We start from the raw sequence: 13,286 nt of genomic DNA, 5'->3' as shown, positions 1-13,286 counted from the left end.
TTTGTCTTGACTTTGGACAGGTTCATCACAATGTGTCTTGGAGAAGCTCAGTTAGAGTTGAAGTGACCTGGGGTCCGATAGCCCTCTGAAAGCAGTGTGTCAGAATCTTTGGTGATATTTGGGAAATTTTCTTTTATAATATTCTCTAGTATGGCTTCCATTCCTCTGGGGCATTCTTCTTCCCCTTCTGGAATTCCTATAACTCCTATGTTGGAACGCTTTATAAAGTCCCATAATTCTGACAGTGAATGTTCTGCTTTCTCTCTCTTCTTTTCTGCCTCTTTTACTATCTGAGTTATCTCAAGGACTTTGTCTTCTACCTCTGAAATTCTTTCTTCTGCATGGTCTAACCTGTTGCTGATACTTTCCATTGCATCTTTAAGTTCCCTGATTGACTGTTTCATTTCCTTCAGCTCTGCTATAACCTTTTTATATTCTTCATATCGTTCATCTCTGATTTGATTCTGTTTTTGGATTTCCTTTTGGTTATTTCCCACTTTATTAGCAGTTTCCTTCATTGTTTCCATCATTTCTTTCATTGTTTTCAACATGTGTATTCTAAATTCCCTTTCTGTCATTCCTAACATTTCTGTATAGGTGGAATCCTCTGCAGTAGCTACCTCATGGTCCTTGGCGGTGTTGTTCTGGACTGGTTCTTCATGTTGCCTGGAGTTTTCTGCTGATTCTTCCTCATGGGTGATTTCTTTTATCTGTTTCCTTGCCCTAATTTTCCTTTCACTTCCTCTTGCTCTTTAAGTTCTCTTGCCTGTGGAAGTTGTGGGCGGGTTTAGACAGATTGAACACATGCGACCACTTGCCGGTTTTCCACTGTTTTAGTCCTCCTCCTGGGGTCCAGAAGTCTCTCGCTGACTCCCTGTATCCTCTCAGGGGTGATGATAGGCAGATCCCACCAGCCAGAGATGCCTGGAGTCCTATATACCCAGACTCACGGTGCCCAGATGCAAGGAAGCTGTTACTCGGCTGCCATCTTGCTACATGACTATACTTTCATCTCAGCTTTCTCTTCAGCTTCCTATCCAGTTTCTTTACCTTGCCAATTTGTTTCAAATGGTCCAAAATTGAATAGTAATGTCAAACCTTGCTGATAATTTATGAATAGGTTCAGATGGATTTGCTTCCAGTATCGCTTTCAGCTCATCATTATCCACCTTGGTCTCAGGTTGCCCAGGTGGTTCTTTTTCAAGATTAAAATCACCATAACAGAACTTCTCAAACCATTTACATACAGTGCGTTCTTTAGCCATATTTGTCCCAAACACCCCGTTGCTATATTTTTGCGTACTTTTGTTTTTTGTTTGGGAGTCATTGAGGGTACAAAGAATTAGGTTACACTGATTGCAGTTGTTGGGTAAAGTCCCTCTTCTAATTGTGTCCCACCCCCAAGAGGTGTGCCATACACTGTACCTCATTCCCCTACCCCCACCTTGTATTAGATGATCTATTGCCCTCATATTAGAATTGAGTACATTGGATTCTTGCTCCTCCATTCTTAACTAAGAAGACTGTGTTCCACCTCCATCCAGGTTAATACAAAAGATGTAAAGTCTCGATTTTTTTAATGGCTGAATAGTATTCCATGGTGTACATATACCACAGCTTGTTAATCCACTCCTGGGTTGATGGGCATTTAGGCCATTTCCACGTTTTGATGATTGTAAATTGAACTGCGATAAACAGTCTAGTGCAAATGTCCTCATAATAAAAGGATTTTTTTTTCTTCTGGGTAGATGCCTAGTAATGGGATTGCAGGATCAAATGGGAGGTCTAGCTTGAGTGCTTTGAGGTTTCTCCATACTTCCTTCCAAAGGGTTGTATTAGTTTGCAGTCCCACCAGCAGTGTAAAAGTGTTCCCTTCTCTCCATATCCATGCCAGCATCTGCTGCTTTGACACTTTGTGATGTGGGCCATTCTTACTGGGGTTAGAAACAGCCTCTTTGCCACCGAGCATGGTGAGATCCATTGATATTTAAAGATATCTGCTCTGCATCGATTCCATAACAAAACTCAGATTCAAAAATAGCATGGATTCTTTTTTTACTTATTCATAGTTTCACAAAAAAATCACTCTAAAACTTTTTTTGAAATATAATCGCAAGCCAAATCATGCATTTGAAAAGACTGAGGACATACCTTTACAATAAAAACAAAAGAAGTATCCAAGTGAAATTCACAGACATTAACTGTCAAATTTAGTACTTAAGGAAATTGGACATTTCATAACAGAAGGTGTGAAACTGCTCTTGATCCAACAGCTATAGGTGCTGGGCTCCAATAGTCACAGAATCCTGCTATGTCAGTATTATTATCCCTAAAGTAGAAATGAGGCACTGAGGAACCTACAGTTTAAATAACTTTTGCGAGGTCATACAGTTAGGTGGCGAGTATTTCAAGCCTATGCTAACCGTGTCATGCTTTGCACAACATGGTTAGAAAGATTTAGGCTTGAAATACTCTGCCCTTTGTCTTGGCACTGATTTACTTTAAGGCCTTCTTCCTTGAAGATAAAAAATCCTAAATTCTTTACCATTTACCCCTCATTGTTGTGTCTACGGCCTCTTGTTCATTTGCTCAACAATTACTGAGCACCTGTATGTTGGAGTCTCAACAGGGAATAGTACTGAGTGCCGGACAGCCTGTTCCTAATAGTATCCCACAGTTTGCAGCAAAATAGAGAAAAGCTTCCTGAGTCCTAGTAAAATTCAACCTCTCGTCTAAACCTTGGTATATTCTGCACAAGCTCTATGCAGCTAAAGTATTCTGAGAAGTATTCAGGGAGAAGGGGCTGTAAGGAACTGAAAATGTAAAGACACTGGATTCATTGCTGGGAAACATAATATTTAATTCAGACAACTGTTGCTCCCACTATTGACATTTTCCCTTGCAGCCTTAGGCAGTGACAGTGACAAATGGTCTATATTATTAGTTCAGGCTATACAGTCACCAGAAAAATCTCTGAACATTAGTCAAAACTTTGACTTACCAGAAGCACTTTAAAATATTCTCAGCAGGCATCCTTTGACACATACCACAGCATAAATTACCCTCTGGCTTTGCTTAAAATTTTGGTTTCTTTGCCACTTTTAAGATTCTTTTGACATGCGGGTCAGAACATTAAGATAAAATTAGCCTTAACATTCTAGAGGAAGTGCTTTCCTGAGAGTTTGACTTCGACTTTTAATTACCCACGGAGAATAGGGAAAAGAGGAAGGGTGAGGGGGTGTATTATAAAATCTACAAATATAATGGATCCCTTTCACTGACACCAACAACCAAAATTATTTTTAAAAGAATTTCCAAAGCATATCCAAGATTATCAGCAAAGATTGAGCTCAAAAGGATTTATTTAACTATCTATCTCAGCACTTGGCACTCACTACGTTTTTATTGAACAGATGAACCTCCCAGAAGGATATTTTTGTTTCATTTTGCCTTTTTAACTGATTTGTTGTGAAACCACATAAATTCAGAAAATTTATAAAATTGTATATTCTTTATGATAACCCCCAAATACTAATAAATCCTGAAATGTGTTCTGAATTTAACAAGAAATATTACATTTTACTGGAAGTAATTTTACTTTTGAGTATATCTCATCATATTCTGGTGCTCTGAAAACCTCAAGCAATTATGGCAAACTTAGCTGGGAGGATGAATATCCCCGAGATCTTGTGCCTGGTGCATTAATTTCCTAGGGTGGCTGTAAAAACTTACTGCAAACTTGGTGGCTTAAACCAACAGAGCGCTATGCTCTCACAGTTCTGAAACCCTCCAGGGTCTGCAGCGGGGCCATTCTCCCTCTGCAAAGCCCTTCCTGTTCCTTGGGTATAGGAACATTCTCCAGCTTCTGCCTCCATTTACCCATGGTGTTCCTACCTCTGGGTCTCTGCTTTTGTCTGCCTCCAAGTTGTGTCTTTGTATAAGGACTCCGGGTACTGGATTTAGGACACACCTTAGTCCAGTAGAACTTCATCTTTAGTCGATTACATCTAAGAAGACCACGTTTTTAATAAAGTCACATTCACAGGTTCTAAGCAGACATGAATTTTTGGAGGACACTTTTCAGCCCACTACACCAGGTTAAAAGAAGTTTAGTACTTTCAGATGAGTCTCATCATTCTAATGTCAACAAAGGAGCATTGTAATGTTTATTAGTGTGAGTGTAGAGTCAATACACTGAGATGGAGAAACTAGATGGACCCACCAGTCTATACAAAGGTCAAGGAGAGTCTCAATGACAGCTCAACTTTATCTAAAGGAATATGTACATAGGATTAATCTAGAACCACCAGTCAGCTTTTATTCCATTGTATACATCCACTCTAGCACAACTACATGTATGCGCATAGATCCAAGTGACAAATATTCTTTGCCGATGATTACAGACTAGCACAACTATAGCTCACCATTTTCTGCTGTGAAAATTTGATATGACCTCTTCTGAATGGGGACCCAGTGGCCCCTCCCTGCTTCTCACGCTACCATGTTGCTGTGAAGCTTCATCTCATTCTTCCCAATGAGGAATGAGACATATTATGAGAAAAACAATTGAAGTAGGTAAGAAGAAAACCATTGCCTCACATGTTCTTTGCTTTTATACTTTTTACTTTCCTTACACCTGCAGGTCCCTCTGCCTGGAGTACATTTCCCCAAAATATTCAGATGACCTATTGCACTTCATTCTGGCCTCTGTTTAAATCTGGGCTCTTCCCAGAGGCTTGCCCTGGACACCCCAGCTAAAGTACCTACCCCTCTCCATTCTATCCCATTACCCTGTTTGTTTCTTGTCACGTACCCAAGGCTGATGATATAGTTCATGGATTTATGTGTTACCCGTATACCCCACTATGCAGTAAGTTCTGTGAAGGCTGTGACTTTGTCCCTCCAGTTCACTGTAGTAGTTATTTCACTGACAAACACCCAAGGTGTCCCAAAGGTCATCATACATAAGGAAAATGGGAGATTTGTAGCTAAATGTACTTTTATTTACAAAAAATTCATTGTAATATTTTACAAAGAGGTGGCCAACATGTAGAGAATATTTTGTAACATTCTGTAGTAAATATTTTTAAATAGAGGTACATTTAGCTTTCATTTTCCTTATTTATAGCAACTTCATAGGGTGAACTTTGGGTCACCCTGGAGGAGTGGCCTGGCCCATATCATGTGTTTAACTAATACGTGTTGTGTGATTAAATTAAATTAATGCTTTCAACTACCATTATGTCTCTGACAAATTTCTTTATATACTAGCAATTTGCCTGAAAAGTAAACATAAACAAATCAACACATTTCCTCCCTGAAATGTGTTGATTTTTGTAGATAACCAGGGATAGATACACAAATAGAAGTTCTGTTTCTTTATGATGAGTTCAACAGTCCTTGCTAATACACCATCAGTAATTTATAAAATAGCCAATTATTCATTACGGATTTCCTTGTCTGTTGACAAATTATTTTTCATTTTGGCACACAATTGAAATAAACAGCCACAATTTAGTAACGGTAGTCGTGGTAATAACCCATGGTAGTAATTCTAATTGTTTTTTAATGCCAGCACAGGAATATGCATTATATAAACTTCACTCCTAACAAATTCTTTTTCCATGATATTTAGCTGAGAATGAATTTTAGGTATAAATTCATCACACTTTTCCTGCTATCCCCGAGTTTGAAGCCAAATGAAAAAAGACACAGGAAGTGCATGAATAGAGATGAAGTTGTTCACCCCGTTTCTCATCAGTTGATTGGAGAGTACAGCTTTACATCTACTGTCAAATGGACTTTCCAACACTTCATCCCAGAATAAAGCTGATCCATCCTGTCATATAATTAATTGCTGGAAAAGGGAATTTCTCCTCACCTGCCCTACTAAACTTACCTCATAGGAAAATTGAATATATCTGTTTTTGCATTATTTCATCAATGCTGTGTAACAAACAAGCACAAAATCATAGTGGCCTTGACAGCAAATGTTTGTCTATGCTAGTGAGTCTGTGAGTTGACCTAGAGGTTCCAATGATCTTAGTTGAACTCACTCATACATCCGAAGTTGGAGGACAGTGGGGTGACAGGTGGCTAGTTTGGGGAGTCATCAGTTAGGACAACTTCTGTCTGCTTCTAGTCATTTCTCTTCATCCTACAGGTGAGTCTGAGCTTTCAACAGTGGGGTTCAAAGGGGAACAGGAAAACATAGATGAACTCATTTTGTCACTTCCACTCAATTCTGCTAATGTAAGCAAGTCACAGAACTAGTCTACATCAGGGTATGGGAAAATAAAGAGGGTGCCAAAACAGTATACGTATTTTAAGAAAGGAAAAAACTGTGTTAAAATTGTGATATTCAGTATATACTGATAACAAAAGATGAATACAAGTCACCTCTTACAATTGCAGAAGTCAAACATGACTTGAGTGTTACAAATTTAATTTTTTTTTTCCTTTCTTAAAATGCACATATATATTGTTGGCATCCACTTAGACTTCACATCTCAATAGAGGGAAGAGAAAAATCCCACTGCACAGGCCTCGGTGCAGGCACAGGTCAGTCCTCCACAGGCTGACTTCACCTTTTTCTTCAAAGACAGCAAAGCACAGAGCTGATCCTGCCAACTCTCTCCCCAAATGAGGAGGGAAAAACAGAGAGGAAAGGTGAAGACATTCCCCACGAGCCCAGTACCAGGAGGAGGATGACCGCTCCAACGTGTGCCTATGTGGCATCACTGATCCAGCCCATGAAATGAAAGAGAAAGAGAAAAGCCACATTCACATGAAAGCTATAACCCAGTTATAACCTAAGAATATGGGGAAGGGGGAGAGGGAGGGGAGGGAGGGGGGAGGATGGGTGGAGGGAGGATGATTGGTGGGATTACACCTGCGGTGCACCTTACAAGGGTACATGTGAAACTTAGTAAATGTGGAATATAAATGTCTTAACACAATAACTAAGAAAATGCCAGGAAGGCTATGTTAACCAGTGTGGTGAAAATATGTCAAATGGTCTATAAAACCAGTGTATGGTGCCCCATGATCGCATTAATGTACACAGCTATGATTTAATAAAAAAAGAAAGAAAAGTCAGGATTTGGTCAGTGGGCAACATTTCACCCTCTCACAAATTGCTTTGGCTGTGACTTTGTCAGGTAAACACAGACTTGTTTGTTTCCTTCTCCTCCTTCCCCTTTACTTTCCCTCAAAAAGGTTCCATGAATTTGGCTTTTTCAACAAACGCAAGCAACTTCAAGATGTCAGTGGGCATTTTAATGACTTCAAATTACAGAATGGAATAGTAGACATCTAGAAAGGGCCTGGCTTCTTCAAGGCTGTGGTTATGGAATTGGGACATCAAGTTTGGGATATCTGCTAAGCAGACAAGTCTCTGCTCTTAAGATATCTATAACACTTTTAACTGGATGGGATCAAGAAGAAACAATTGGTGATGAATTTGCTTCAAGAAAGCTACAAGAGTGGCACCTGTGGCTCAAAGGAGGAGGGCGCCAGCCCCATATACCAGAGGTGTTGGGTTCAAACCCGGCCCTGGCCAAAATCTGCAAAAAAAAAAGAAACAAACAAACAAAGCTACAAGCTAGATAGGTGTTACTACTATCACTAACCACAAAGTAGTATTTGAGGATACTTTAACAACCTACTATCACAATGACACATGGTCAAGTCCCTAAAATAAAACTAGCATATTAATTAATATATAAGGTGCACTATATTCTCTTTTATATGGCTTTACAGTATTATTACTCATTTTTTATGTTATACATTTTATTATGTAATTAATATTTATTTTAGAGCTTTCCAATAGCTTTTAAATGTAATAGAATTAAATCCTTTAGAACTGTGGTTTCCGATTTTTTTATCACATAGCTTTAATGTAAAGAACTAACAAAATGCCTCTTTATATGTATTTTACATATGTAAAATGTATATTACATCTCTAGAAAATTATGCACAAAAATGGGTGTTAAGAAATATAAGCTAAAATAAGCCTGAGTAGAACTCTCAGCACTTTCATTCCACAGCCCGGTGATAATTCTTTTCACACCACATGAACAAAGCGTTGGAGGGAAAGCAGAAAGAAGATAAGGAAGTTGCTGTTTAAAAAAATCATTCAAGCTTTTAAACTTCTGAGGCCTGTTCCTTATACTCACTTTTCAATGTACAGATATCCACATGGACAAATGGAAAAAATGTCCATATCAAATCACTGCCTTCATCCCATCACATGGTGGCTTTCGGGAGCAGGCTTTGCTACTGCTGGGATCAGCTCACACACGTCCCATCACAGACACCAGCTGGGTCCTATCACTCTGATCACCTGACCTTCTCCGGGCCCTTTCCCTTGTCTCTCCCAGGATTGAACATGAGTGAGCACACAGGGACAGGAGCTCGTTAGAACTTCCCCCTAACGGCAGCTCCTTGGAAGTTCTGCCAACTTCCTCTACTTGGATATTCAGAACTGTGCTGGGTACTGTCTTCATAAAGTAGTTCACCCTTTTATCTATTGCTGAGCTATCTCTGCAGCTTTCCAAGAAGCCTCTCTTCTTTGCCAGATTAGTCAGAGGCATGTTTTTTTGTTGTTCCAACCAAAGAAATGTGACTGCTTGATTCCTATGATTGAGTTGGGAGGAGCTCAAAGTCACATCCATCCAGTCTGTCGGTCCTTCTTTTAACCAGTATTTATTGAGTACCTATTATCTATTAAGTGCCAGACCACAGGACAAAAAGATGAGTAAGTTGTGGTTGCCATCCTTTAAAAGAACAATTTTATAGTTGAGGAAACAGAGTTGAACAGACAACTACATCGGAGTTCTCTGACTGTGATAAGTACAAGGTGCTAAAGGATGAAAGGAAGAGGCCAAGCCCCAGCTATGAAAATGCAGGGCCTGCTTTGTGGAGGACGTGAGACACTCAGCTTTAAACTGTACACCCTGAGAATGTGGACAAGGGCCTGCTTTGTGGATGGACGTGGGACAAACACTCAGCCTTAAACTTCACACCCTGAGAGCGTGGACACTGCTTGGAGAATTCCAAACACAGAGGAAACACAAGAGCAAATGGCAGGTGGGGAAAAACCAACACGGTGTCCGGCAAACTACCATAGTTCTGTTTGAGTATGAACAGTGGCATTGGGGATGAAATCAGATGCTGAGAAGTTTAGACGCTGACTCATAATTTTTTAAAATACTCGTTATCAAATTGGAATACTTAGCTCCTATGCAATAAGACCGTAAAATGCTTGGCAAATTCTTGCACTATGTCTGCAATTCAATCATAATCGAATGATTTACTGGCAGTAAGTAACAAGCCACAAAGAGGGAGACCAGTATCACCTTCAGCTGCAATTTTCTTGAAGCAAAATCAGAAATAAAAATTGGTTCCATGATCAGCGTTTGTTTGACCTATGCTTGTGCGGCTATAATGAACCACCTTAGACTGGATAATTTATGAACAGCAGAAATGTATTTCTGACAGTTATGGAGACTGGAAGTTCTAGTTCAAAGGGGCAGTAGGTTAGGTGTCTGGAGAGGAGCTCGTTACTTTCCTAAGACGTGCCTTGTTGCTGGATCCTTCAAGAGAGGGAACAAGCACTTGTGTCCTCATGTGGTGGAAGGGACAGAAAGGGACGAACTTACTCCCTGCAGCCCTTCTATAAAGACCCTAACACCCCATCACTGTCCTGACTTAATCAAAGGTCCTACCTCTTAATATTGTCACATTCTCATATGATTTTAACATATAAACTTTAGGAGACACTTTCAGGCCCCAGCACTCAGTCAACCCAAGGATGTACGGACACATTGAAAAACAGAAGTAAAGATGTTGGTAGATGTGTCCGGTAAGACTATCTAGAGTCATATAAAACTATCTAGAGTCATATAAAACTAAGCACCATAGTAGCGAGATTCTGCTAACCATGTTACTTTTTCTTAAAATGCCTGTTTTCTAAAATCGCCGACTTCTGCTTTCAGTTTGTCATGTATTAATGAGTCTCAAATGTGATTGGAGGTTGTTTCCTGTTTCCTTTCTTTCTTTGTTGAACAATACAGATTTCGTCTATGTCTTAAGTTGATTATCTCAAATGTCACCCACATCAGGTGTTACCCTGGCCAGAACTCCAACTCGGAGCCTTCTGAAGCAAGTAATTACCATATTTATTCCCTCAGCCAAGTGACAGCTGATGGTTAGCATTTTAATACTCATTTGTCAGCTAATGTTTTGCTTTTACAAAGCCATAGTCTTTCCAAAATTGAAAGTCCTTTGATAATGAAATTCTATTGTTTCACCAAAAAAAAAAAAAGAGAGAGATAAGACCGCAAAAAATTCAAATCAATAATTTTCACTTCTTATAACCTTTTCATCTTGGGTCTGAGAAACAATTTTATCCAATGGCTTCTGTGAGTATCCTTGGAGATGAGATTAAATGTATATGGGCTTCAGGAAATTATTTTTCCCCACACCTGCTTTCTCTCAGTCCGATGGAGACACCTCCACATGTTTTTGAAAATGAAATTAATTTAGAGAAAGGCACATTTTAAAAGTACTGTTTCCACAATTTATTAATCCATTCGTGGATCGATGGGTACTTGGGCTTTTCCATGACTTAGCAATTATGAATTGCGCTGCAATAAACATTCTGGTACAAATATCTTTGTTACAATGTGATTTTTGGTCTTCTGGGTATATACCTAGTAGAGGAATTATAGGATTGAATGGCAGGTCTATTTTTAGATCTCTACGTGTTCTCCAAACATCTTTCCAAAAGGAATGTATTAATTTGCATTCCCACCAGCAGTATAGACGTGTTCCCTTTTCTCCACATCCACGCCAACGTCTCTGGTCTTTGGATTTTGTGATATGGGCTAATCTTCCTGGAGTTAGATAATATCTCAAAGTAATTTTGATTTGCATTTCTCTGATGATTAAGGATGATGAGCATTTTTTCATATGTCTGTAAGCCGTGTGCCTGTCTTCTTCAGAGAAGTTTCTCTTCAAGTCCCTGGTATATGTACACCATGGAATATTATGCAGCCTTAAAGAAAAATGGAGACTTTGCCTCTTTCATATTTACATGGATGGAGCTGGAACATATTCTTCTTAGTAAAGTGTCTCAAGAATGGAATAAAAAGTATCCAATGTACTCAGTCCTACTATGAAACTAATTTATGGCTTTCACATGAAAGCTATAATCCAGTTATAACCCAAGAATATAGGGAAGGGGGAGAGGGAGTGGAGGGAAAGGGGAGGATGGGCAGAGGGAGGGTGATTGGTGGGATCACACCTGCAGTGCATCTTACAAGGGTACATGTGAAACTCAGTAAATATAGAATATAAATGTCTTAACACAATAACTAAGAAAATGCCAGGAAGGCTATGTTTACCAGTGTGATGAAAATATGTCAAATGGCCTATAAAACCAGTGTATGGTGCCCCATGATCGCATAATGTACACAGCCATTATTTAATAAAAAATAAAAATAAAAAAATAAAAGTACTGCTTCCTAATAAAGGAATTTCAATTCAGAGGTGAAAAGCCTATGATTTTCCTTTTGAGGTGCCTGATTCCTTATTCCCTACAAGGTATATAAATCTCTGACCTGAGAAGGCTAATCTCTAAAGAATTGCTGCTATATTCTTACTGTAATCACTTGGTCCTTCCAAGTATTTCTTCACCGTCGGGGGATTCTCCCCGTGCTATTTCACAGCTTCTGAGGAGCAGTCATCAGGTCTATTCTCTCTTTGCAGCTCAGGAAAGCAGTGTCAGAGGGAACAGCATGAGGACAGCATCTCCTCACGCCCCTCCCGCACTGTCTGGGCTTAAGGACGTCTCTGCCAGGCTGTGACTGGCTCTGGACAGCTACCAGCAAATAGCTTCATAATGTAAGGTTGAATATCTACAGACTGATAGAGAAATAACACTTCAGCTCCTGCAAAAAAAAATCTTAACTTTGGCCATCGGACTAACCAGACAAGAAGGCCCCCAAAATGAGACAGGACGGGACATCTAACAAGCCAGGTGCCTTCTAATGAAAAAAGTGACCTGTTCCTAAGGATGAGGGAAAAACTGACAGATCCACAAGTATTAGTGGAAAGACTATCATTTATTTGAGTTCCATTTTGAATTATCAGTAACGTGCATTCTATACACGATCTTCGTGAATGTCAATTATCACCGAGATCCCTGCTGAAAAGGTCGTATGGCAGAGTCCACCAATGGTGATACATCTGGTAAGGAGAGAAAGGCCATCTGGGCTCCTCTTTATAGCCTTGTTCTGTAGTTTCTTTCCCCTCTGCCAGTATTTTCAATTTAGTAGTTACACAAAAATGTTTTTCTATTTTCTAAATGAAATCTATTGTATTTGATGCTAAGGAAAAAGAGAGAATAGGTACAGTCCTCAAAGAGTTTAGAATATGATGGGAGACGTGTTGGCATAATGTGTGTGGAGGACCAAAGAGGCCAAGCTTCCCTGTAAAGCAAACTTTCTGAACCTGGTGCTTTTTATGAGCATTTTTGTTTTGCATGTAACGATGTAATTTGTTTTGTTTTGCATGTAATCTTCTTAAGAACAGGACTCCAGCTATAGTCTGTAAACAAATTAGTGAATATTAGAGTATATTTTAGAGTCGCAGCAAATGATCTAATTATTAGTACTATGCCATTGTCAGAGGTACAGATAACACATGTTAATTTCTTCAGTGTTTTAAGTCTTTAGATTCCTGATACACACATACCTAACATATGCAAACCTGCCTTGTAAAGAGGTCAGAGGTGGGAGTCTGAGCAGTCAGGACTTGTTGACGGAAGGTCATGACAAATTTATCCAAGGAGTCCAGATCAGGGTTTTTGTAAGAGTCAAGGCCACCAGAGCCTCTTGTTAAACAGAGCACCTGTGAGTACCACCAAAGTTGGGTGATACGGATGACGCTTCTCTGCTCTGTACCCAGGGAGCTGCCCCAAGACAAGATTAAAGAATTACGATTTAACTGATCAAGCTCTCCAGCCAGAACAGGCAGGAACTCAGACTAGAGTTACTAATTTGCACATGTGAAAAAAAAGCCGCTCTGTGTTTCTCAGGTAGTATCCTGGGGAAGTGAGAAAAGAGATGCCAAGGTTGAGCTTTCTGCCATCTAAGGCGAGACGGGCCGAATGTCAGCTGAACACAGACAACCTCACCACTTCCCTGGGAGCACAAAACTTGCCCCTTTCTGCAGGACAGAAAAATCATTCTTTTAATAGGGATTTGCCTTGAATCTCTGGG

The sequence above is a fragment of the Nycticebus coucang genome, chromosome 10, assembly GCF_027406575.1.
Source record: "Nycticebus coucang isolate mNycCou1 chromosome 10, mNycCou1.pri, whole genome shotgun sequence".
Taxonomy (NCBI): domain Eukaryota; kingdom Metazoa; phylum Chordata; class Mammalia; order Primates; family Lorisidae; genus Nycticebus; species Nycticebus coucang.
The sequence above is the reverse complement of the archived record's forward strand: the minus strand, read 5'-3'. Positions refer to the sequence as shown.